At 36.8% G+C, this 25,354-nt stretch overlaps 1 pseudogene; it reads right to left on the bottom strand.

Annotated features, from left to right (window-relative positions):
• Positions 1 to 2,888: 2,888 nt before the first annotated feature.
• LOC107978187 lies at positions 2,889 to 20,299 on the bottom strand (annotated as a pseudogene).
• Positions 20,300 to 25,354: the final 5,055 nt, after the last annotated feature.

Below are 25,354 nucleotides of genomic sequence, written 5' to 3' on the forward strand. Positions count from 1 at the left end.
TGAATATCCAGTTGGTGTACTATTCCTCTCACTCTCATTATTACTTAATTACTTGCACTTCTGGGTGTAGGTTTGAGACCTTATGTGAATTTGTATTGTTTCAAATCATTTTCACTCTTTAGGCCTTTTGACTCTTTTTAGGGCAGGGACCTCACTCAGCTCCCAAGTAAATCACACATGGAGTGTTACTCTTACTTATGGATGCCCAGCCTTAACTTGGTTTGTTTCTAGCCAGCTCTTCTTAACTTTAATTAATCCTTCTACCTTTACCTTCTGGGATTTTATCTTTTTGAATCCTGTATATCTTACTTTCCATCTTACCCTGTGGTTGTCTGGGTGGCTGGGTGCCTGGCCCCAATTGTTCTCCTCTTCTCCTCGCACATTTCCTCGGCTTTTCCTCTTTTCTCCTTGTCTTTATAATCTCTGCTGGCCAGTGTTGCCTATCCTTTCTTTTGCCTCACTATTAGCCATTCAGCTCTTTGTTAGACCACCAGGTGTTTTAGACAGGTACAGAAAAACTGTTTCACAGAGTTAAACAAATGAAGCATAAACGTACATCACACACATTACTATAATATTCTACCACAGTTTATCTCTTCAGTGATAACATATCTATTACAAATGTCTTTTTTTTCAATTCATGTTTAGGCTCTGAACTTGTTGAAACGTGGTGTGTTTAGATTCTGACACTCATAGAAGATACAATATTGTATCAGTCTGCCAGATCTTCTACCTTTTATACATCCTCCCCTTCAATATGATTCCTCAGCCTTAGGTTCAAGAGTTGTACTGTAGATGTGTCCATTGGGATTCCCTTCCACAGCTATGCATAGTATATTGTCCTAGTAGGAAATAGTTTCTGATGCAAACACAAATGTCATGGAATGGGGGGGTGACTAAAGATATATGTGAATAATAGACAGGTATTTAGGATGTTAGGCATTCTGCTGGTTTACTAATTTATTATTCATTGATTCTCCTTAAGATTCATAACATCACTGCACGTAAATATCATGACATGTTTCTGGTTATAGCGATGGATGATTTCTCTCTTCTTGAGTAGGTCTGAAGTTCAATTAGAGAGTTCTTGATATCACTATTCGCTTAAGATTATTTTGACACGATGATCATAATTCTGGTTTACAGGATTCATAAGTAGTAGGATTGTTGATTGGTTCTCACCTTTGGAAGCTTGCATAAGCAATTCATATGCCATGGAAGCTGTTCCTCAGGAAGAGAGCTTTTAAATTAGGTACAGTGCAGGAGCATATGCATCATGCTTCTAAATGAAGCCTATAATGCCTATAATAAAATAACACAAAAGCAAAGACAGACAGACACACAGACAGACGGACAGACACACACACACACACACACACACTGTTCAACTCACAGTTGGGAAACCAACAACATTGCAGTATCTCAGAATGTTTCTTAATTACAATTGAACAAGAACTTGGAATCATTGTGTACAGATAAGCAGGAGGCAGGTATATTATATACATTGAACATGCACTCAGGTGTACCTGATCTTTGTAAAAAGGTGTGTTTGAAAGGGAGTAGAATTATGTCAGTAAATACATGGTGTTAAAATCTATGATTCGTGTTTTCTGCATATGATAAAAACATTTAAACTTGTGGTACCTGAGAAAGATATGATATCCCTATGAGATTCATCATATCTTTACAACTTGAAGTGATATAGAATCTGTAAATATTTTTCTTTGTGTATTTTCAGGTGACTTGTAGCACTGTCTATTCTTATATTCATGTAGTAGTTTACAATTAAAACTTTGTTTGTAAAAACACACTATATATGTGGTCATATTTTGTTATGTATTTTTCCTCAGGTATTTGTTAAGTAGTAGGCAGGTTGCTTTGTTGTACTTGTTTTTTTCTTTGGGTATTGGTTTTTCAAGACAGGGTTTTACTTTTTTTTGTAATTCATAATTTTTGCAGATTTTTATTTGAATTAGAAACAAGACAATCCCACTTCCCTCCCTCCCCCCCCGTCCTCCCCTAATACCCTCCCAACTAAAACCCTACCTATCACATATCCTTTCTGCTCCCCCTGGATGGTGAGGCCTTCCATAGGGTGTCACCAGTGTCTATCATATCCCTTGAGAGATAGGGCCTAGGCCCACCCCCATGTGTCTTGGCTCAGGGAGTATTCTTCTATGTGGAATGAGCTCCCAAAGTCCACATCTATGCTAGGGATAAGTACTGAACTACGACAGCATGTCCCGTAGATTTTCGAGGTTTCCTCACTGAAACCCATGTTCCTGGGGTCTGGATCAGTCTCATGCTGGTATCCCAGCTATTAGTCTGGGGAGAAAGAGTTTCCCCTATGTTCAAGTCAGCTGTTTCTGTGGTTTTCACCAGCCTGGTTTGAACCCTGTTGCTCATCACCCATCCTTCTCTGCAACTGGATACCAGTTCAATTCAGTGATTATTTGTGGGTGTCACCTTCTACTTCCACCAGCTGCTGGATAAGTGCTATCGGGTGGCATATAAGTCAGTCATCAATCGCATTATCAGGGGAGGGAATTACACAATAATTCTGGGTCCTGGCCATTATGTAATATGAATTTATGACCTGTGGAATGTTCAGAAATAAACCCCATTTGATTTTTAGTCATCATGCACATGCGAAGGTTTTATGGAAATAGATGCTGTAATTACAATGTGACATTCTTCTAAAGGCTAAAATTGGGGAAATGTTGATACAAGAAAAAAGGTAAAAAGAGTAGAAATCATGAGGGTCACTATGTAGAATAATAGCTCTCTCAACAGCTGTATTTACAGAACTGTTCCATATTTTTTTCTCATGAAATAACAATTTTAATCATTAAGTATAACATTTTCCCGCCTAACATCATACACATTTTTCAAATCTTTTGGGATCTTTTATTTATAATTTTTGGGAAAGTCTTGATTACATTGCTTAGGTCTTTTCTTAGAGTTGTCTGCATGTCTTTGTTTCTTAGACTGTAAATGAGCAGAGGTGTCAGAACGGTGTATGTCACTGCCAAGGGTGTGTCATCCCTGAAAGAGTCACTGTTCTTGGACCTCAAATAGACAAAGCAAGCAAACCCGTAATGTAAGAAAACCACAGTGAAGTGGGCAGAGCAAGTTGAAAAAGTCTTATACCTTCCCTTGGCAGAGGGCAACTTCACAACTACTGTCACAATGAAGACATAAGAAACCATGATCAAAATAAAGCTGCCCACCAACACAAAGGCAGTGAATGCAAGAAGAATCATTTTCTGATAAAAGATGTAATTACAGGCAAGGGAGACCACAGGCTCAATATCACAAAAAAGTGCTGAATGATGTTGGAATTACAAAAAGACAAGTTGGATATTATGATGACAATGCACAGAGAAACTGAGAAACCAAGCACACCAAAGGCCATGATGAGCTGGAAGCAGATCTTTTGAGTCATCAGAATTGGGTAGGGCAGGGGCTTGTGGATGGCAGTGTAACAGTCATAGGACATGGCAGACAAGATGAAACAGTTATTGCCTCCCAACCCAAAGAAGAAAAACATCTGTGTGGCACACTCAGGGAGTGAATGGCCTCTTATTCAAGAGAATTATCTTTGAAACTGTCTTACCAACTGTCTCTAAAATACCATCAAACTATTATTGTAGAAAAATGTAAAGACAATGGACATATGTATATATATATATATATATCCCCATTCAACTACAGGAAAACTGGTGATAAAACATGCTAGATCTCAATGACAGTATTTTCCCAAGATGTTATAAACATGACAGCAGTGGAACTTCTGGTGAGCTTTATGTTAGCATACATATTAAAACCAAATAATATATAGAAGATATACCTTTCTACTGGAGGCAGGGTGGTGGTGGAGGCAAAGCTTGAACTTTGTTTCCAGAGGGCTCTCATCTCCTGGCACAATATGGTTAAGATTCCCTCCCCAGAAGCCCTACAAACAGTGGGTCCTGTTGTGGGCAAAACAAATTGCTTTAGGATCAGTCTTTCTTCTTCAAGTCAATGTAGAAGATCACATAGCCATCACTGATAAAATATCACTTTATTTCCCATATTTACTATTAAATGTAATACTAAAGGAGCTTACTTCCAGACCACAAATGATATTGCTAGGTAATATACAATCAAAAAGTTCAAATTACAATGAAAATATAAAACTTCATGCTACTGACTTCATACTACAAAACATTAAATGTTTAATACAAAGAGAGTGAATGCTAACAAAACACTTCTTTTCTAAGCAAGGAAACATAAGTATGTACTACAGTTGAGATTGCCTAAAGCCAACACAGTTCCCTGCACCATACTTACATGCCTAGTCTAACTTAAAAACTCATCCTTTTGTACTAAATGGAGAGCAATAGTTATAATAAAATCTAAACATTTAGAAAAAGGGCAAAAATAGTAGTAATTAACTTAGTGATAAGGTTTTTAGATAGCAATAATAGGACACCTGGAGAATCAATTTTAAAATGTCTTTATAACAATGTACATTTATTTTTAATATAGGCAAGAACAAGTTAGACATGAAGATTTTTAGACCAAGAGGCACTTTTGGCACATTTCTCTGTAAAATACTGAGACAGGGCCATGGGTTATACATGTGATTCCAGCCTCTGGGAAGGCGAGGCAATAGCCTTACAAAAGGCCAGACTTTGCTAAATGTCAATTTTGAGCCCTTGATATTTCTGAAACTCTAAGAGTCCATTAGCTGGATAAACATGGGATTCATAACTAGTGAGAGAGACTACAGCTTAAAATACATTCTGCTGAGTTCAGAAGATGATCATAATTCTAGGTGACCAATTCTTATCTCACCAAGTTAATGTCTATAATTTTGTAAATTTTATTAGTTAAAATTAGGAACAACTTTGTTTCGCATGGCAGTCTCTTCTCCCTCTACCATCCCTCCCCCAACCACTTCGACTAATTATGACCTACCCCCACCCCATCCACCCTCAACTCTCCAGGCAGGGTAGGGCCTTCGACCGATGCTCCCCAAAGTCCACCACATCATCCTGGGCTGGGCATAGGGCATCCCCTATGTGTTCAGGCCAAGAGTGCATCCCGTTACATAGAATGGGCTCTCAAAGTCCCTTCTTACACCAGGGAAAAATACTAATCCACTACCAGGGGCTCCATAGAGTGCTGAGGTCTCCTCATTGACATCCATGTTCAGGGGTCTGGATCAGTCCTGTAATGACCTCCCAGATAGCATTCAGGGGTCCATGTGTTCCCCCTTGTGCAGGCCAGGTGTTTCTGTTGGTTTCACCAGCCTGGTAATGCCCATTTGATCTTCATTGCTCCATCTCTGAAACTAAGTTCAAGAGTTCAGTTCAGTGTATATCTGTGGTTGTCTGCCTCTGCTTCCATCAGCCATTGGATAAGGTCTGTTAGATGGCATAAAAAGTAGTCATCAGCAAGGGCATTTAGGTTATCCTCTCCACCATTGCCTAGATTGTCAGTTGGTGTCATCCTTGTAGATCTCTGGAAATCTCCCTAGTGTCAGATCACTCATGGTACCTATAATGGCTCCCTCTAATATGGTAACCCTCATGAAGCTCTCTTCTATTTTTCCCCCAACTCAATATTTCTGCTCAATCATTTCCTCCCCTCCTCTCCTCTTATCCTCCTCTCATTCTGGCAGCTCCCTCTCCCCTACCCTCATGCTCCCAATTAGCTAAGGAGTTCTTACACCTTCCCATTCTCTGGGGTCCATGCATTTTTATTTTAGAGTCCTTCTTGTTTCCTAGTTTCTTTGTTGAAGAGGATTGTAGGCTGGCAATTCTTTGCTCTATGTCTAAAATTCATATATGAATGAGTAGATACCATGTTTGTCTTTTTGTGACTGGGTTATCTCACTCAGAATGGTTACTTCTTGTTCCATCCATTTGCCTGTGAATTTCAAGATTCAATTGCTTTTTCACTGCTGAGTAGTACTCCTTTGTATAAATGTACCAAATTCCCTCTATCCATTCTTCAGTTAAAGGGCATTTAGGTTGCTTCCAGTTTCTAGCTATTACAAAAATTGCACTCCCACCAGCAATGGAGGAGTGTTCCTTTTTCTCCACATCCTCTCCAGCATAGATTGTCATTGGAGTTTTTTGACTGGAGTCATTCTGACAGGAGTGAGGTGGTATCTCACAGTTGTTTTGAGTTGCATTTCTCTGATGGCCAAGGGTTTTGAGCACTTGATTAAGTGTCTTACAGCCAATTCATATTTCTCTGTTAAGAATTCTCTATTTAGTCCTGCACCCCACTTTTAATTGCAATGTTTGGTGTTTTGGTGACTCGCTTCTTGAGTTCCTTTATATATTTGAAATCAGCCCAGTGTCAGATATGGGGTTGGTGAAGACTTATCATATTCCTTGGCTGTCATTTTGTCTTGCTGACTGTGTCTTTTGCTTTACAGAATCTTCTCAGTTTCAGGATATCCCATTTATTAATTGCATATCTCATTGTCTCTGCTACTGGTGTATTGTTCAGGAAGTGGTATCCTGTGCGAATTGGCGCAAGGGTATCTCCCACTTTCTCTTCTAGAAGATTCAGTGTGACTGGATTTATGATGAGATCTTTGATCCAGTTTCACTTAAGTTTTGTGCATGGTGACAGAATGGATCTAAATCTTCAATCTTCTGTATGCCCGAATCCAGTTTGTTGAAGATTCTATCTTTTTTCCAGTGTATAGATTTAGCATCTTTGTTGAAAATAAGGTGGCCATAGGTGTGTGGGTTAATATCAGAGTTTTCAAATCGATTCCATTGGTCTATCTGTCTATTTTTGTGCCAATACCAAGCTGTTTTCAGAACTATGGCTCTATAATAGAGCTTGAAGTCAGGTATGCTGATGCCTTAAGAAGATCGGTTATTGTATGGAGTTGTTCTGGCTGTCCTGGGTTTTCTGTTTTTCCATCTATAGTTCTTTCAAGGTCTTTGAAGAAGTGTGATGGGATTTTGATGGGGATTGCATTGAATCTGTAGATTACTTTTGGTTACATTGCCATTTTTACTATGGTGATTCTATCTATCCAAGAGCATGGACGATCATTCCATTTTCTTCTATCTTCTTTGACTTCTTTCTTTAAAGACTGCAAGTTTTACTGTACAGGTCTTTCACTTTTTGGTTAGTATTACTCCAAGATATTTTAGATTGCTTTTGGATATTGTGACGGATGATATTTCTCTGATTTCTTTCTCATTGAATTTGTCATTTGTATATAGTAGGGCTACTTATTTTTTTAAGTAAATTTTGTACACTGCTACATTGCTGAAGGTGTTTATCAGCTGTAGGAGATTCCAGGTAGAGTGTTTGGGTCACTTTTGGAGACTATCATATTATATGCAAATAGTGAAAGTTTGACTACTTCCTTTCCAAATTGCATCACTTCCATCTCCTTTTCTTGTCTTATTGTTCTAGGTAGAACAATATTGAAGAGATATGGAGAGAGTGGACAGCCTTGTCTTGTTCCTGAATTTAGAGGAATTGCATTGAGTTTCTCTCCATTTAATTTGATGTTGGCTGTTGGTTTGGGGTATATTGTGTTTATCATTTTTAGATATGTTCCTGTTATTCTTTATCATGAAGGGATGTTTGATTTTGACAGTCAGAAAGGCTCTATTAGCATCTAGTGATATGATCATGTGATTTTTTCTTTTTCAGTTCTTTTACATGGTGGATAACATTGATGGATTTTCATATGTTGAACCATCATTGCATCCATGGGATGAAGCCTACTTGATCATAGTGGATGATTTTTCTGATGTGTTCTTGGACTCTATTAGCCATTTTTTTGTTTATTTTTTCATTGATGTTAATGATGGATATTGTTCTGTAGTTCCCTTTTATAGTTATATATTTGTCTGGCTTGGGTAACAAAGTGATTGTAGCCTCCTAAAAGAGTTTAACAATGTCCATTCTGCTTCTATTTTGTGGAACAATTTGAGGAGTACTGGTTTCAGCTCTTGTTTGATTTCTTGTAGAATTCTACAGTGAAGCCAACTGGATCTGGGCTTTTTTGTTTGCAAGGATTTTGATGACTTCTTCTACTTCATTTGGGGTTATAGGTCAATTTAAACTGCTTATCTTTTCTTGGTTTAATTTTGGCAAGCGATATCTATCTAAAGAACTGTCCATTACCTCTAGATTTTTGAATTTTGTGGAGTAGAGGTTTTCAAAGTATGACCTGAATATTCCCTGGATTTCCTCAATGTCCTTTGTTATATCCCCCTTTTTGTTTCTGATTTTAGTAATAGAAATGTTCTCTTTCTGCCTTTTGTTAGTTGTATAGATGTTTGTCTATCTTGTTTATCTTCTCAAAGAACCAACTCTTTGTTTCATTGATTCTTTGTAATGTTTTCCTAGTTTCTACATTTTGATTTCAGCCCTCAGTTTGATTATTTCCTGGCATCTACTCCTCCATGGTGAGTTTGCCTCTTTTTACTCTAAATCTTTCAGCTGTTCTGTCAATTCTCTAGTGTGACTTTTCTCCAGATTCTTCATGTGGGCACTTAGTTCTATGAACTTCCCTCTGAGCACTGCTTTCAGAGTGTCCCATAAGTTTGGGTATGTTGTGTCTACATTCTCATTAAATTCTAGGAAGTCTTTAATTTCTTTTTTATTTATTCTTATTTATTTTCTTATTTATTTTTAATTTCTTTTTTATTTCTTCATCAACCCAGGAATGGTGCAATTGGGTGTTATCCAATTTCCATGACTTTGTACATTTTCTGCAATTTGTATTGCTGTTGAGTTCTACCTTTAGAGCATGGTATTCTGAAAAGATATAGGTTATTATTTCATTTCTTTTGTATCTGCCGAGGTTTGCTTTGTTGCCAAGTATGTGATCAATTTTAGAGAAGGTGCCATGTGTCACCGAGATAAAGGTATGTTCTTTTGTGTTTGGATGGAATGTTCTATAGATATCTGTTAGACCTAGTTGGGCATAACTTCTGTTATACCCTTTATTTCTTTGTTATGTTTCTGTATGGTGGTCCTGTCTAGTGGTGAAAGCAGGTTGTTGAAGTCTCCTACTATTAGTGTGTGTCGTTTTATATGTTGTTTCCTGTGATGACTATAAAATGCCCTTCTTCATCTCTTTTGGTTGATTTTAGTTTGAAGTTGGGTCGGAATAGGACAGGAGGAGAGGTACACTCACCTCGGTAGGCATCAGGCTGGCAGAGGAGGGCAAAGGAAGAGAGAGGTGTTTACAGACTCAGGGAAATTTTGTGTTTACCTGTAATGTTTTTCATTGTCTAAGTCTGTCTGACCTTAAAATGGATCTCTATACCAGGCTGTCCTCAAACATAAAGACCTTCCAGACTCTACATTCCACATACAGGGAGTAAGATGTGCCTTACAACACATGGCTCTATTTTTTCTTTCATTTCTTTCCATAAGTTGGAAACTTAGGTGGGTGGAATCTGTACACAACTATGGAAGCTTTCCTATTGTTTCTAGTTTGATTTCATTGTGCCCTGAATGCTGTGTGTGTTATCTTCCAAATTAGGGTCTTACATTCACTTGCAGTCAGCAAGCATAAACAATGGCAATACCCTTAATGATTTGGGGAGTGCCTGAGGTCTCCCAAGATAAAAATTCATAGGAAAAAAATCAGAGTCTTGTAAATAGTAGATTCATTTTAAAGTGCTATGGATTTGTTAAGGAATAATATCTACACATTTTTTTAAGTGAAGGTGTGTCATTCTTGAAGAAAGTGTGTTGCTAGGGCAGCTACTCAAATTTCAAAAGCCATGTCAGGTCTATCTCTCTTTCTGTGACAGTGAAACAGGTTGTAACTGTAAATAACCTCTCCAATGCCATCCCTGGGATACTTACTGCCATGTTTCCCACCATGATGATCATGGACTGAAACTCTGAAAAATGTAAGGATGACTCCAAATAAATTCTTTGTTTTCTAAGTGTTTGCTTGGTCATGGTGTATCTTCAAAGCAATAGAAAAGTGACGAAGATGTCCACCATTTACATTATCTGTTTAGCTTGCCTATGCATTTTGAGTTTTTTCTTTGGTAATTTTTCTTAAGATCTGGTAGGCTATACTGTTCATACAAAAATGCATATCTGTTTCTAATGTATCATTTTATATACTCAAATAAAATAAGCAATGTCTTTACTTTTGAATTCTCCCACCTGAATATTAGTTTTCTTTTTTTACTTCTGTTATCTTACATTTAAGTTTTTCTCATATTTTTTCATTTATTATAATCACTGCTGTCCTTACATTTCTCTTAATGATGCTTTAGTTGTTATTAGTTTTTCAACTTTTATTTTTGATAGATTGAACACAGAATTAACAACAAAGGGTACTAGATAATTTGTTTTGGAACTACACGTGGATGCCATGTCTGAGATATGCCCCAGTATCAACTGAGGATGTACTTTCAATAAGTTAATGTTCTAACATAGCAAAGAAAGGCATATATCAGGACACTTTTCAAATACCCTGCAAATAACTACAAAAAAAAAAAAAACACCCTGCTGGGGATGGGCCTAGTCCGTATTCCATAGGATATGATAGAATCTGATGACCCCCTATGGAAGGCCTCACACTCCTTGGGGAGCAGAAAGTATATGTGAGAGGTAGGGTTTTACTTGGGGGGTGGAAGGGGAGAAGGAAAAGTAGTGGGGACTAGGAGTGACATGAAAAACTATCTTGATTCTAATTTAACATAAAACAAAGGATGAAAAAACCCCAACACCCTGCTGGCATCATCAGGATGGTGCTTAGTGGACTAAAGGTTATGCATGATAAATTGTAAAAAGGTGTAGTTCCAGTAGAACTAAAATCTCTACATGTTTTTGAAGTTCTAGTCAATCAAAATTTTTAGGAACAACCTTTGCATTAGGAATTCCTGGTTACCTATTTGACAGGATTTTTAGAGAATTCATAGTCAAACATTCATAGGAGCCTCAATATCTCACTATAAAATACTACCTTTCAGTTTTTTTAAGAATGCCATAAAGTTGAGTGTTACAAATATATCCGTGTTTATCTGAGTTCAATTATCATACAACAAATCTGAAACTTAAATTTGCTATTTTTGCAGAATTGTTTTACTGGACCTCTAAAATTATCAATTCTTCCCCAAAATGATTAATTTCATATAAAAACAAACCCCAAATATAGTGCTACTCCATGCAATTTTTATTAGTTACATATAAATAAGGAGATTTTATGACAAACTAAAGCTAACACTGGCTTTCTTTTTAAAGGGATGCACAAATCTGATAAAAGAAAGCAAGAAATAAAATAAAATTTCATGTTGTACACCGATATTAAAAATAAGGAATGATGATGTATTACACATATACACAGAACTACTCTTTCTCCCCTAAGGTTCACAAAAGTCACTAATTTTTATCATTATGTTTGTTTCTTTGTTCATTGTTTTAATTTCTTAGTGATTACAAATGCAAGGAGAATGGGCCCCAGGTATATAGAACCTATCAGCTGTTCTATTTTTATTACACCACATTTTTACACAGAAAAATTTATATAACACTGTAAAAATTAACATACATTAAATTGTATAATATAAACAAAAAGTATTTTCACCCATTCTAAAAAAGAAAAAGGCCTACTAACTTTCTGGGTATTTTTTATGTAATTTCTACTCTGTGAGGGAGATTGAATGATGCACTATCTATGAGAATGAATATAAAATATTATGAATTAGTTAAATGTGATGACCACAATGCTGGTAATTGATTTCTCCTAGGGCATAGGATTCTGGCCCATGTAATAGGACAATGAATGGGTTGCATCTTGTGGAACGGGCTTTAAATGCTATTTGAAAACTTTTGTTAATTCCACTTAGATTCATGTCATTATTGTATCACTTGGCAGTTTTTCACAACTCATTCATTTTAATAACTGGGATCCAAACCTTTGCAAACTGATCCAGGAGGGATCAACCTTACAGGTCAAACTGTATAGATTTCTCACTGTCCTGTGATGAAGCCTGTGGTGTCTTCAGCAAAAGGGCCTTCCTTTGAAATTCTTGAGTTTAGCCAAGAATGTTAAAAATAGCCTGTAATGAATGTGGCCTCCCAGAAAATCAACTGAAAAGAGGTATCACATTCCTGGAATTGGACTTTGTATTAGTCTATAATGTCCAGTAGAGAAAATGTTGCCCTATTGTCTTTTGACATTATTTTAAAATGCTTCTATGTGTATCCATATGTTAAAGACATTTTTATGGTACAAGGTAGTCCTATTTCATATTCAAAATGACTTCAGTGTTATTTATTCTCCACCATTTTTCCTCTTTTCCAAGCTCCCAGACTTCTGCACATTAAACCCTGCCTGTACCATTATTTTTCCTTAGTCCTTTACACAATCATATTCCAGACACTTTGCTCTCTTTAAATATATGCTGATGCTCCCTTACAAGTTTTCTGATCTATATAATTATACCAAGTAGAATAACTGAAACACACATATCTGAAAATCAGTTGTAAGTTTTAACTATGAATTTAACAAACTTTCAGGGAATAGCCTTGAATTTGAGCTGTGATTCAGACCAGCCTAGAAATTCATTGTGATTTCCTCAACCTCCCAAGTAAATAAGATTGCAATCCTACATTTTCTGATACCTCTGAAAATTTATCTTTAAAAACTGTATGCAATCGTCATGGGGTAGGGACTAGTAGTATTTTAAGAAACTGTAAAGATAAGGAATAACAGGAAAAGTCATTATGCATTACTGATGCATGGGGCACAGGCCTAAAGATGAGAAAATATGACAAGTACATGTCATGTCTACCAATTATGTCCCTGGAAACAAGAAATAAAAGCTAAAAACTCCTGAAAATTTTAGGGATTGTCTAAAAATATTCTGAGTGTTTTAGACACACTCATACAAAAACATTTACAATGTATAGCTAGTCTTCGTATAAACCGACTACTTTTTCCATAAAAACAAAAGTAAATGAATTCATAATAAAGACTACGCAATGTTTCCCTATCCATATACTTATTAAAGCAACATGCAAATCTCAGATCTTCATCAAAATCTAAAATTTCAACCAACATGTGGGGAAATATAGTTCAGTAGTACACTAATTGCTTAGTTTGAGTGAAGACCTGATTCTGTCTGTAACAGGAGAGAGGGATCCGTCTTTCTTTCTTTCTTTCTTTCTTTCTTTCTTTCTTTCTTTCTTTCATTTTTTTAAAACTTAGCTTCAATAGGTTTTCTGTATTACTGTGTCTAATGTACAAATGTTATAGGATTAAATCCTCTTAAGTATTTGTTAAAGGGTGAGGTTTAGGCTAACTTTTTTGTATTTGCTTTAAAAAGTGTTAAAATTTACATTATCAAAATATGTAAACATCACTAGAAATTAGAATGTTATATTTTACTACAATAACTTTTATTCGTTGATAACTTAACTGCTCCAGGATAAACTATATCCCAAGAGGGCGATTCTCGGGGAAATCACAAAGCAGTCCCTGTGGTCCCTCTTTCCTCTACAGCCTGTTAGGGTCCACTGAGCAAGACTGGGATGTACTTTATGGCAATGTGCTCCTTCGTTGTTTCATTTATTAAAACATATTCCTACACTATTCTCAGGAGAAGACTTAGAAACAGAATTCGCGAAAACGCTTCCTGGTCATTACCGACTTTGAAAATCCACATTAAAGCTAAAGACTTAATGCAGTCCCTTCTCCCTCGACCCCTAAAAAGGACCCGGAACAGGAAGTGCGTCACAATCCCATTCTGGGGACGGACCAGGCTGCCTAGGAAACTACAGGAACCAAAGATTCTCTTTGTTGGCGATTTCCTTCAGAACAGCAATCACAGTCGCACTTCCTGGCTGCAGCTGAATAGCTTTGAGCGTTGGTTTAATTCTTTAAATGAAAGCTTCTCTTTATTTGCGATTTTACCCTATCAGCAAACACAGTCGCACTTCCACGTTGGGGAGAGTAGCTTTGAGAACGAAATTTCACTTTTTAAAAAATCTCTTCATTTGCGATTTCCCCTGACTACCAGAGTCGCACATCCAGGTTGCAGAAGAGTGACATGAAAGCAGGATTTCTTCGCTTAACTGAAGGTTTCTCTTTGTTTGCGATTTTTACGGAGCAGCACACGCAGGTGGCAGGAGAGTGACACTGTATGGGTTTATTCTTACATTTACAGTTTAGGGATTTCGTTGTTCAAGTTTATCATATATCTTTAAGGAGGACATGCCTTTTCTTGTTAAGCTTTTTTTTTTTTTTTTTTTTTTTCTGTAGACGTGGCTTTATATGTAAATGCTAAAGAGAATTTTGCTTTTCAACTCCATTTTTTCCGTTTATATTACTATTTCCTGTATCTGGAGTGTGTAAAGGAAACGATGTGGAAGTTTACCATTAATATCTCCATGTAAATCATGTGTCAGGAGGTCAGCGATCACAGTTAGTGTGGTGGGATCTCTTCTTCTGCTTCATTTTTAGATTTTTTTCTGTGTATGTATTTTGCCTACAATTGTTTTTTTCACCACAAGTAGGCTGATTCCCAAAGGCTTCAGAAGAGGGTGTTGGATCCTGTAATGGAACTTACCAACTGTTGTAAACGGTCATTTGGATAATGGGAAGGAAACACAGGTTCTCTGCTGGAATAAAAGTTTCCCTTAACTACTATGTCAGGATTTTGAACATGGGTTTTTCCATGTTCATTTAAGAATTTTTAAACTGTTGACCATATGTTGATGGCTTTGAATCTTTTCTGGTTGGATGCTGGAGTGTATCACAGTGTCTTCTTTAGTGGTGTTTTTACTTCAGTTTTCATTCAATGATTAAACAAGTCAAGATGCTTTTATACACATTTCCAAAACATTTTAAAATAATTTTAATACTCAATTAAAATTATATTGAGATTTATGTGCAAATATACATGTATGAAAAGTTGTTGTTGCTCTTGTCTGAGTCTCTTGGAATTTGGGAAAGCATGTGGCTATCCACTGAATATCCAGAAAAAAATGGTATTGAAAACGGTGTGTTTTATTCCCCTGTTTCCTTGGCTTTGCATCACCCGAGTTAGAGCATGTCATATTTCTGAGGGAAATATTACATTACTGTATCATATGAATGGAACCAGGCCTTATTGCTTTACGTTTACAACCTTTATACCTTATCCTCCTCAAAGATCCATGATTCTTGAGTGAGAGGGGTTTATGAAAACATCCCATTTAGACAGGAATACTTCAAAGTCTATCAAAATATGGCCCTGATGTGGGTCTCTTTCTTTCAAAATAAAAACTTGATGGCATTGGGAAAAAATGCAATGTGTTTTGAGAAGGGATTCAAATTTTCTCTGTATTTTATTTATTCCTCAACAAATACACTTGCATATAGAATATATGTTTTTTTCGAACTCATGTCCTATAGGTTTCCTTTATTGAATCAATGTTTGTTTCAATTAAAAACAATCTTATTTTACATAACAATCTCAGTTCCCTCTCCCTAGCATCTTCCCATGCTCCCATCACACTCCCAAGAATGTGTGAGGCCTCCCATGAGGGATCATCAATGACTGTCATACCACTTGGAGCAGGTTCTATGCCCTCCCCTGTGTGTCTAGGCTGAGAGAGTATCCCTCTGTGTGGAATTGGCTTTCAAAGTCCAATCATATAACAAGGATAAATATTGATCCACTACCAGAGCCCCATAGATTACCCAGGACTCCTAACTGACCCCTACATTCAGATTCCCTGGATCAGTCCTAGCTGGTTTCTCAGCTATCAGTCTGGGGTCCAGAAGCTTCCATTTGTTCAGCTCAGCTGTTTCTGTGGTTTTCTCCAGCTGCCTTGTCTTGACCCATATACTCATCCTTTCTCCCTCTCTGCAACTGGATTCCAGGATTTTGGCAGAGTGTTTAGCTGTGGATGTCTGTTTCTGCTTCCACAAGCTCTTAGAAGGAGGTTCTAGGATGGCGTATAAGGTAGACATCAATCTCATTATCGGGGAAGTTCATTTAAGGAAGCCTCTCCACTATTCCTTAGATTGTTAGTTGGGGTCAGTGTATGTACTGACACATTGTATAAATGCACGTATCTATGATTGCTTACATGAATATCCAAATATATTTAAAACTGATTAAAGATGAATGCTGAATTCTAATCTTTTATTATATGAACAGATCAAGCACAAAATTAATTGTTCCACATTTTAATTTCAGAAACCTTCCACAGCACTTGTGTGAAATTTGGCTGCATTAAATCAATCATGTGTGACAAACATGTTCAAAGCAGTAACAAATCACTCTTTATGAGATAAGGAAAGATCTTTAGTAAGTACATATAGAGTTATAGCATACATAGTTCCATTTTGCGTGAGTGTTAATTTATTAACTCAATGTTCCAGTTCAGATCCTTATTTTCCGCACTTCATTCTGTTATGTTCCATATATGATTATAGTTATATGAACACACAGAAAGGGACATCAAGACACAAACACATATTTATCTGAATGTGTTCTTGGGATCACCAAAAACTCATTTTTGAAAATGTATGATCACATTAGATGAAAACAAAAGTAAAATTTCTTCAGCAACATTTGTTGATATTTGACAGCAAAATATATGAAATAAGACTGATTATGTAGAAATTCTTTCCCATTGTTTTGTTACTAACAAACAACAAGTGAGCAAAAGATGCAAAAAATAGCAACCAAAGTTTGCAATTGATATTTGGAAAGTGACTATTGGGGTCATCCCTATTTCTCAGGAATACATTGCTCGACATGTGATCTGTGATATTTGTGACTCTCAACCATCCCTGTACACAAAACTAAGCAACTAAGTAATAGTTCCTTTAACAGAAATATTTAGGCAGAACTTAGTGTTCAGCTTGATCCTGCCACATCCCACTCCCAAATAAATGCACATAGGCTTATATTAATTATAAAATATTTGTTCTCAGGCTCAGGCTTCTTATTGGCTCGCTGTCTCTACTTACTAACCCAATTCTATTATAATCAGTGAATCTCCAGGTGTTTTAGCATATCAAAGAAAACCAGGAAAACCTATCTTCCTGGCAGTAACATGGCAACTGTCTGGAGACTCACTCTTTGTGTACCTTTCACAGAATTCTTCTACTCTGGATGCCTTTCCCATATGTACCCCCCCCCCCGATAGAAACTGCCTGGTCATCGGTCAAAATAGTTTTATTCATCAACCAAGAACAGAAACATATATTCACATCATACAGAAGGGCATCCCCCATCATGTCCTCTTTTTAATGAAGAAAACAAGGATTTTTTTTTTAATTTCACATAGTCTAATTATGTATTGCAAAGCTAATATTATAGTTACCAATATGTAGTCCATTAACGTTTTACGAATTTAAAGAAAATATTCCATCATCTATCCTATCTTTGTTAATTATATTACATTATAACTATGGAAATCCATAACCATAATTATTCATCTTCAACAACAGCAAAGAATCCAGAAGGATAATATATAAACTCTAGAATTGGCAAAGACATATCTCTTCCAGGAAACTCACCTAAGATTACTCTGTACTCTTAAGGCATCCATCTTCAGCCTATATGCCCAGGACATATGGCACATTTTTTTATGAAGAAGGAACTTGAAGGATCACCCTTTCCATTGGCAACTTCAGCAGTCACTCTTCTTTGTAACCTGCCTGTCGAGTTTGGACAGCATTGTGTCAAGCATTCAAGGAAAGAAGTTTCTTGTACAAATGGCTGGTCCTGCCATGTGAAAGGTAAACTCCATAATTAGTTTCCTCAATGAACATCTTCCTTTCTGACTTCACAAGATATTTATATTATAGATAACCAATTCGTATCTCATCAAATTAATATCTATAATCAGATTTTTTTTGGTTTTTAGAAACAGGGTTTCTCTGTGGCTTTGAAGGCAGTACTGAAACTAACTCTTGTAGACCTGGCTAGTCTCGAACTCACAGATCTGCCTTTCTCCTCCACCTGGGTGCTGGTACTAAAAGCATGTGCCACCACCGCCAGGCTATAATCAGGATTTTTAAAGAAAAGTATGAAAAAGAAAAAAAAAGCGATCATTGGAGGCTCTTTTATATCATAAGGAAAAATGGGTAAAAATGAAAACAACAACAACCCAAGAAGAAAAAAAGTTAAAACAGCTACCAATGACGATTTCACTATAAGCTATTGGTACAGGTGATAGGATGTAGTTTAGCAAGCATTACAGAACCCTAGATCTATCCCCAAAATTCATTTTTTTGCCAAAAGGACTTGTTTGACAATCTATTGACATAGTTTCACTATAACCATAGAAGCCAAAATAAATACTTTCTTGAAAGATCATCATAGGATACATGCATATATCACAGGCTGGAATATTTATATTTATAATAGATGAAACAGTATACCTCCTTTTTAGAGGGCTATAAGTGGTATGTACCGTTAGATGGTCTATTTAAAGACTATTTACAAGTAATGGCTTTAATAAAATGATACTTAAGTTATTACTTAGGTCAGCATAATTATCAATCAGGAAAGTAAAGTTAAACCCAGGAAAATTTGGCCCCATCCTTATGAATGTTTTCTCTGAAAACATTCTCTATTGCCTAACTAAAGTCATCTAATTACAAAATATTTACAGTTTGATACATGGGTGCAAACCAAGTCATCTCTGCCTTTACAATCTTGGCGTGGGCAACTTTAAATTGCTCAGTGAGTGAAAAAAAAAATGAGGCTTTATAAGAACTATGGCAAAATTAAGGTAGTAGTAGAAACATCACTCCTTTAAACAGATAAATAAAATTTTAAATAAAAAATGATCTTACTACACTAATCTGAGGAAAAGGTAAGGGGACTTATATAGCATCACTTCACAAATGCAGTCATGAAATTTCGTGTTTCATGATAAAACACAAACACACACAGACCCTGAATTACCCTATAATCTACTAATAAAATCTGCTAAAATAATCTACTAAAATGAAAACAATATATAAAAGGAACCTAACATGCAAATATTCTCAGCATACAACTAGATTCTACCAAAGCACTCTTTAAAAGCTGACGTGACTACCTAATGCAATCTGTATATACATTTAGTGCTTACCAACCAGCCTTTATGCTATTACAGGTTTGTTATTTAATCATCAGTAGTGAGAGTTAAATATTTTCTAATGCCAAATTACAATTTCAATATAAGGTTTTATTGCATAATTTTCAATTTTTTAAATCTCCAATGATAACAAATTATTCTAATATTTTGTTCCAACACCTTAAGCATACAACATTTATTGTTTTTGTTCCTGTTTGAACAATAGTGTACAATGCTTAAACAACTATGTAAGCTATTCTATTTTGAAAGGATAAAATGAGCTCTACTTCTCATTACCTTCAACGTTCTTGTCATCTAGTTGTTGTTTTCCTTTGAATGTAGAGAATGTTTTGCTTTAGTATACAACACCAGCAGAGGAGACACATTTGAAGTTTAACATCCATCCCAACGACCCTCCGCCCCAATTTGAGACAAGATTTCATGTCTATCATCCATACTGTCCTCTAATATGCCTAGGTTAAATCTGAATCCTGATCTGCCTCTACCTCCCAAGTGCTTGTTTGGAAGTATGCACAACCATGTCCAATTTTTTCATCATTGAGTCCCATGTTATAAAGCAGCTTTTCTTAGACTATTTGCTGTTTAGTTTTTTATGTCAGTAACAATTATTCTGTGTTTTGAAAATAGATGGATCATAACTGTAGCCTCCCTTATTTGTAAAAGCCAGGATTATGGTTGATCATGGCACTTAGAAAAAGCAACAGGAGGTAGAGAGCGGAGGTTCTCAGATTTCCTGATCAGCACATTCTTCATAAATAGGCCCTACCTGCAGAACTCATGCCTTACATATACAGTTGTTTATTTAGTTTTTTAAAGCATATTCCCAAATACTTTGCATTTTGTCAGGTTGTAGGTTGCTCTAAAATCATTTCTTGAATAAGCTTCCATATCATTGCTAGGATTATGGCACTGAATCATGTCATATTTAGAATGTATAATGTTACTAACAATCACACAAAACAAGAGCTGAAGGTCAAATATAACATTTAAGAGTGATAATCATTAATATATAAGTTAATTTAACTTAGGTCATGACCTGGGGTGACACAAAAAGAAGGCTCATTCTATTTGTGGCATAATTTTCAGCTAAACCAAAACAACTCTGGTAGTACAGCTGTCATGATGTCTTACTTTGATCATCCCAACTGTCCCAGGTGACATCACTCCAGGCTGATTCTGACGGCTCCCCAATGTCTACCATTCTGCTAGATTTTCATGAAACACTTAATTGAAAATTGTGACCAACCACAGTTTTGGACTGCCATTCAGAATAAATTCTACTCAAAATCTATACAGGGAACTGGACATGACCATGATGAACATATATATGAAATATAAATCCTTTGACAACATTGCAACTCTTACATGGACATTCAAGATGAAACCACTAAGATTTCCAAACATCTTCAAGCTCAACTTTCTTTTTTAATCACCTTTGGTGAGTTTAAGTATTTTTCTACACCCACTGCTGTTATCCACGAAGATCATTAAGCATTCTGTATGCAGGATTCCAGGCTTCATCTTCTGAGTCAGATGCCATCTGAGATGTGGAGCTGTGTGAGGCAGAGATGCAAGGGGAAGAGCATTCTGGAGAACACAAACAATGCCTCGGGGATGTGATACTTCCAACAGAAATCCACAGACTTAATTTGTCTGAAAGAGCAGTCAAAATACACTCCTCCATACTTGGGGTTTGGGCAATTGCTGGCTAAACACAAACATCTAAGGAGCTTCCCAGGAAGATCATGGGGAGTGTAAGAAATACTTCTGGATCTTAATGATCCTTGCAGGTATTGCCAGAAGAACTGGAGAGTCAAATGTTAAATCTTGACCAAAGGAAACAAAAAACAATGTATTTCATAAAAAACAACTCTTCCTGATGTGTAAGTCTGAGGATCTCTAGAGGCAGACATGTCAGCAAGTTATTGAGGGAATGCTCTGCAGCTGGTTTCCTCCCAGGTTCTGGTTGCCTCCCATGTTAAGGGTCTACAGGGCTCCCAGCTCCAACAGCTAGGCAGGCCCTTAATGGAAGCAGATGGCTGTGAGGTAGCGAACCTGTAATATGTTATGTAGTTGCACATGGACAGGTCATAGAGCAGCATTCCTGGATTTCAGATCTCTATGTCCATCAGAATGCTGGGGCTGCTCTGATGGGACAGCTCCAATCCCAGAGTCATGTGCTCATTCCTGGTCAAGTCCTGTAGCTGAAGGTTCAGAAAGACACTGCACAGCGCCCAGGCAGCATGTCAGAATGTTGTAGGCCAGCAGCATCCACAGAAACAACAAACTTGAGCCCTGTTACCCCTCAGGCCTCCCTTCCACCTTCGACTCCTGCTCCCTTCCACCTCAGACTCCAGAGTGTAGGCTAACATGCTGAGAAGGGAGCAGCTGAGTTCAGCTTCTCTGCATGTGGCCTCACCCATAGGCAGTAATCCCAGGCTCTTCCAGTTGACACCATGGAACGCTCTGCAACAGGAAGTGAGCTCTGTTTAGGACGTGGTGCCAGTTGGTGGGGGGAAGTAGCGTCGTGGGGGCGAGGAAAGACTACGTTCTGTAGCTAGCTGACCACTTTTCTGTAACATTTAGGATAAATGTGAACTTCTATCTTCTATTGCATTGAAAATCGATGTCGAGACATTCTGTAATATAGATCGAATATAGCTGAGATCCTTGACAGATGATTAATTCATGTGTGAGATGGAGTATGTGGGAGAGCCCTTGTGCCTGTCATTTTCCTCTGCATGTTTTAGGATCACAGACAGGATTCCCACAGACACCTTTTTGGTTCCTCAGATTTCAGTGCAGGATACAGAAACGTTAAGTTGAATCTTCAGAGGGAACCCAAAGCATAGATTCAGAAATGTAACAGAGGAAAACTGGAGTTTTTCAAACTGTTTGTTGCAGTGTGTTCCTTGAGTTATAGGAAAGTGATTGTATTTTAAATAAAGTAAAAATTTTCATCACTTGGTAATGGGTCATTCAGTAACAGACTTATACTGCATGTGTGAAATACTGTTTTTTCTCTCTCAAGTAAGCATGGAAGTCATTAAAATTATGTGGTAAGCAAGACCAGAACTTGAGAAGAAGAAATTGTCAGACCTCTGAGTTTGCTGACAATCTAGCTGAAAACAGTGTCTCACTTAAGTTCAGGAGTAGCAATAATTTGTATTGCGAGAGTGCTGACATTCTTGCTATATTTCATTTCCAAGAGGAGCTTTAAAAGGCTGTCCTCTTCAGATAAGTTTCCAATAACAAACTAGTAGTGTTTCAATGAATTTCAAACTAAGAAACAAATGGGTTTATTGGTTGCCCTTAAGATCAGAGGTGACATGTTCTCTCTCCCAACATGCCACACCCAGAGAGACTTTACCCAAAAGAAATGAGGGGATAACAGAAAGTAGGAGTTGTCATAGCTGCATAAACATACCCCGTGCTATAGTATACCAAGAAACACACACACACACACACACACACACACACACACACGTATGTATGTATGAGTTTTGTTCCCTATATCATTTTATATAGTATAATTTGTAGGTTTTCTACTATATGAAATGCATTAAATAATATGTATAACTTTCAACATATATTGATTTTAAAACTTTATTAAAGGTTTTGAAATTATACTTTAATTGTGTAATCCCAACTTTCACATACATATAATATCATCCGGTTCACCCTTCTTCTCCTTCATAGTCATGGCCTCATTTTTGTTAATTACTGTCAGAATCAAATATGTTTACATATAAATATATACTCCTAAGTATATAAGTATACCTTTTAACATCATTAATATGTTAAATGTATGTGTTCTTTCATGGCTGATAATTAGCTATTGAATACCCAGTTTGGCTACTACTCCTCTCACTCTCATTATTATTTAACTATTTGTAGTTCCATATGCAATGTTGAACCTCAATGGATTTTCTATTCTTTCCAATGATTTTTACAATTTGGACTATGACTCTTTTGAGAGGAGGCACACACCTAGTTCCCTAGGAAATCACACATGGTGGCTTAAACTCACTTATGAATGCCCAGACATAGCTTGCTTTGTTTCTAGCTATCTTTTCTTAAATTAATCCTTCTAGCTCTTCCCTCAGAGATTGTGTCTTTATTATTATTTATATTTCATTTCCTTCTTACTATATGGCTGTATGGGTGCCTGGCCCCAAATATTCTCCAATCCTTCCTCTCTTGCTGACTCTCCTCTTCTCCTTTCTTCTTCTCTTTATTCTCTAAGCTGGCGAGCCCTACCTATCCTTGCTCCTGTCCCACTATTGTCATTCTGCTCTTTATTAGGCCATCACTTGTTTTAGACAGGCACAGTAAAACAGCTTCACAGATTAAACAATACAGCATGAATAATTTCACACATCTTAAAATAATATTCTACCACAGTTTTCTCTTCCATGATAGCATATCTATTACAGATGTCCTTGTTCAGCTCATATTTAGGCTCTCACTTGTTGAAACAAAAGTTGTGAAGATTCTGACATCCCAAGAAGATAGTATCTTATGTCAGTCTTCTAGATCATCTGTCTCTTATACACCCATCACAATCATCCCTGAGCCTTAAGTGTAAGAAAGGTAGTGTAGATGTGCCGATGTGTCCATTGGTAATCCATTCCACATCTATGCATATGGTCTAGATGTCCTTTAAGGAAATATTCTCAACTGCAAAAACAAATGTTCTGCATGAAGGGTGGTGACTAAAAATATGTGAGTACAAGGACAGGTATTTACAATGTTGGGCATTCATAATTGTGGTTCAGAGGAATCATGCCTAGTAAAATTGTGATTGCTTCCCACCTTTGTAAGCTTCCATAATGACTTCAGGTTCCATGGAATCTATTTCTCATGTAGAAACCTTCAAATTAGATACAATTCAGGAGAATCTGCATTCTGCCTCACTATAAATAACATATAAGCATATAATAAAATGACACACAAGCAAACACACACACACACACACACACACACTACTATTAAATGTAATAGTAGATATTTAAGACATTTAAGGTTTTCTATGTTTAAATTAGCTACATATTAACTACATATATGGTCATATTTTGCGGGGTTTCTCAGGAATTTGTTAAATAAAAGGAAGTATGCTTTTTTTAAAAAATAAGAATTTTCTATGTGTAGTTGGGGTTGTCATTTTACTCCCTCTGTGAACAAGTCACTCTGTAGATTAGTTTCGCCTCAAACTCCTTGAGATCCACTTATTTCAATATTTATCTTTCAGTAGGCAAATTTTCCTAGGTGATTTCCAGGAATTGTACCTAAGCAACAACCATAACAGTATTTCAATACAGATTGATAATGCTAATAATATATCTAAAACTGTTATGTGTTTTATAGAATAAAGTTCATATATTCTTCAGTGGTTCAAAAAACATAAAGCTTAGATCCACTTCTCACAGGTCAATAAGTCTCCACATAAGTACAGCTTTTGTTATCCCACCTGTCTGTCCCTATGAATGGATTTTTTCTCCCCTGGTGTTGAAACTCCTCTCACTCCTGATCAGTAAATCTATGGGCCTAAAATTTCTGAGTAAGTATTTAAGTTTTAATTTCTATTCCCAATTTAATCATGTCTCAAACATGTTTCTGTTCCTGTCACATACATCTAGGTATCAGTTGCTGACAACAGTATCCTCCAAAAGACTAAAAGCTCTAGAATTACTGTGGATGTTAAGCAGTCCAGCTGATGTGAACAGTCCCTGCTTCTTCAACAGAGTCTGCCAACCAGATGCTTCTGATAAATTCTCCATTGCCTAAATTCCCTCCTTGCTTTTGACTAGCATTTCAGCCTGCTTGGGCCCCTGACTATGACACTCCTATGTAGCAGGAGGTAGCACAAAAAAGAATACATGATGCATTTTCCCTGGTTGAGATGCTCAGTCAATAAAAAATCTCCCTTACATAGGAGACAAGATGACAATAAAAATTGTCCATTAGTGCCTCAGGATTGGGCTACCTATAAAAAGAGGAGGGAATGAAAGGGGAAAACTAAACTCAAAGGCTTCACATCTAATAATTTTGAAATAAAGGGAACAGACCCTCACTCAGCCTCTGCTTTCACAGCCATAACAGGCTACAAAAAAGACAAGTAGGCCTCCTATAAAAAGGAAACACCAAATCCTCTGGCCTCCAGGAGGCAGACAAAACTGAACACAAAGAAACAAACTCCAGACCCCCTCTGGAGGCTGATGTGTCAGCTTGCAAGATGGGGCCCCTCCCACAAAAG

The sequence above is a fragment of the Cricetulus griseus genome, chromosome 3, assembly GCF_003668045.3.
Source record: "Cricetulus griseus strain 17A/GY chromosome 3, alternate assembly CriGri-PICRH-1.0, whole genome shotgun sequence".
NCBI lineage: Eukaryota > Metazoa > Chordata > Mammalia > Rodentia > Cricetidae > Cricetulus > Cricetulus griseus.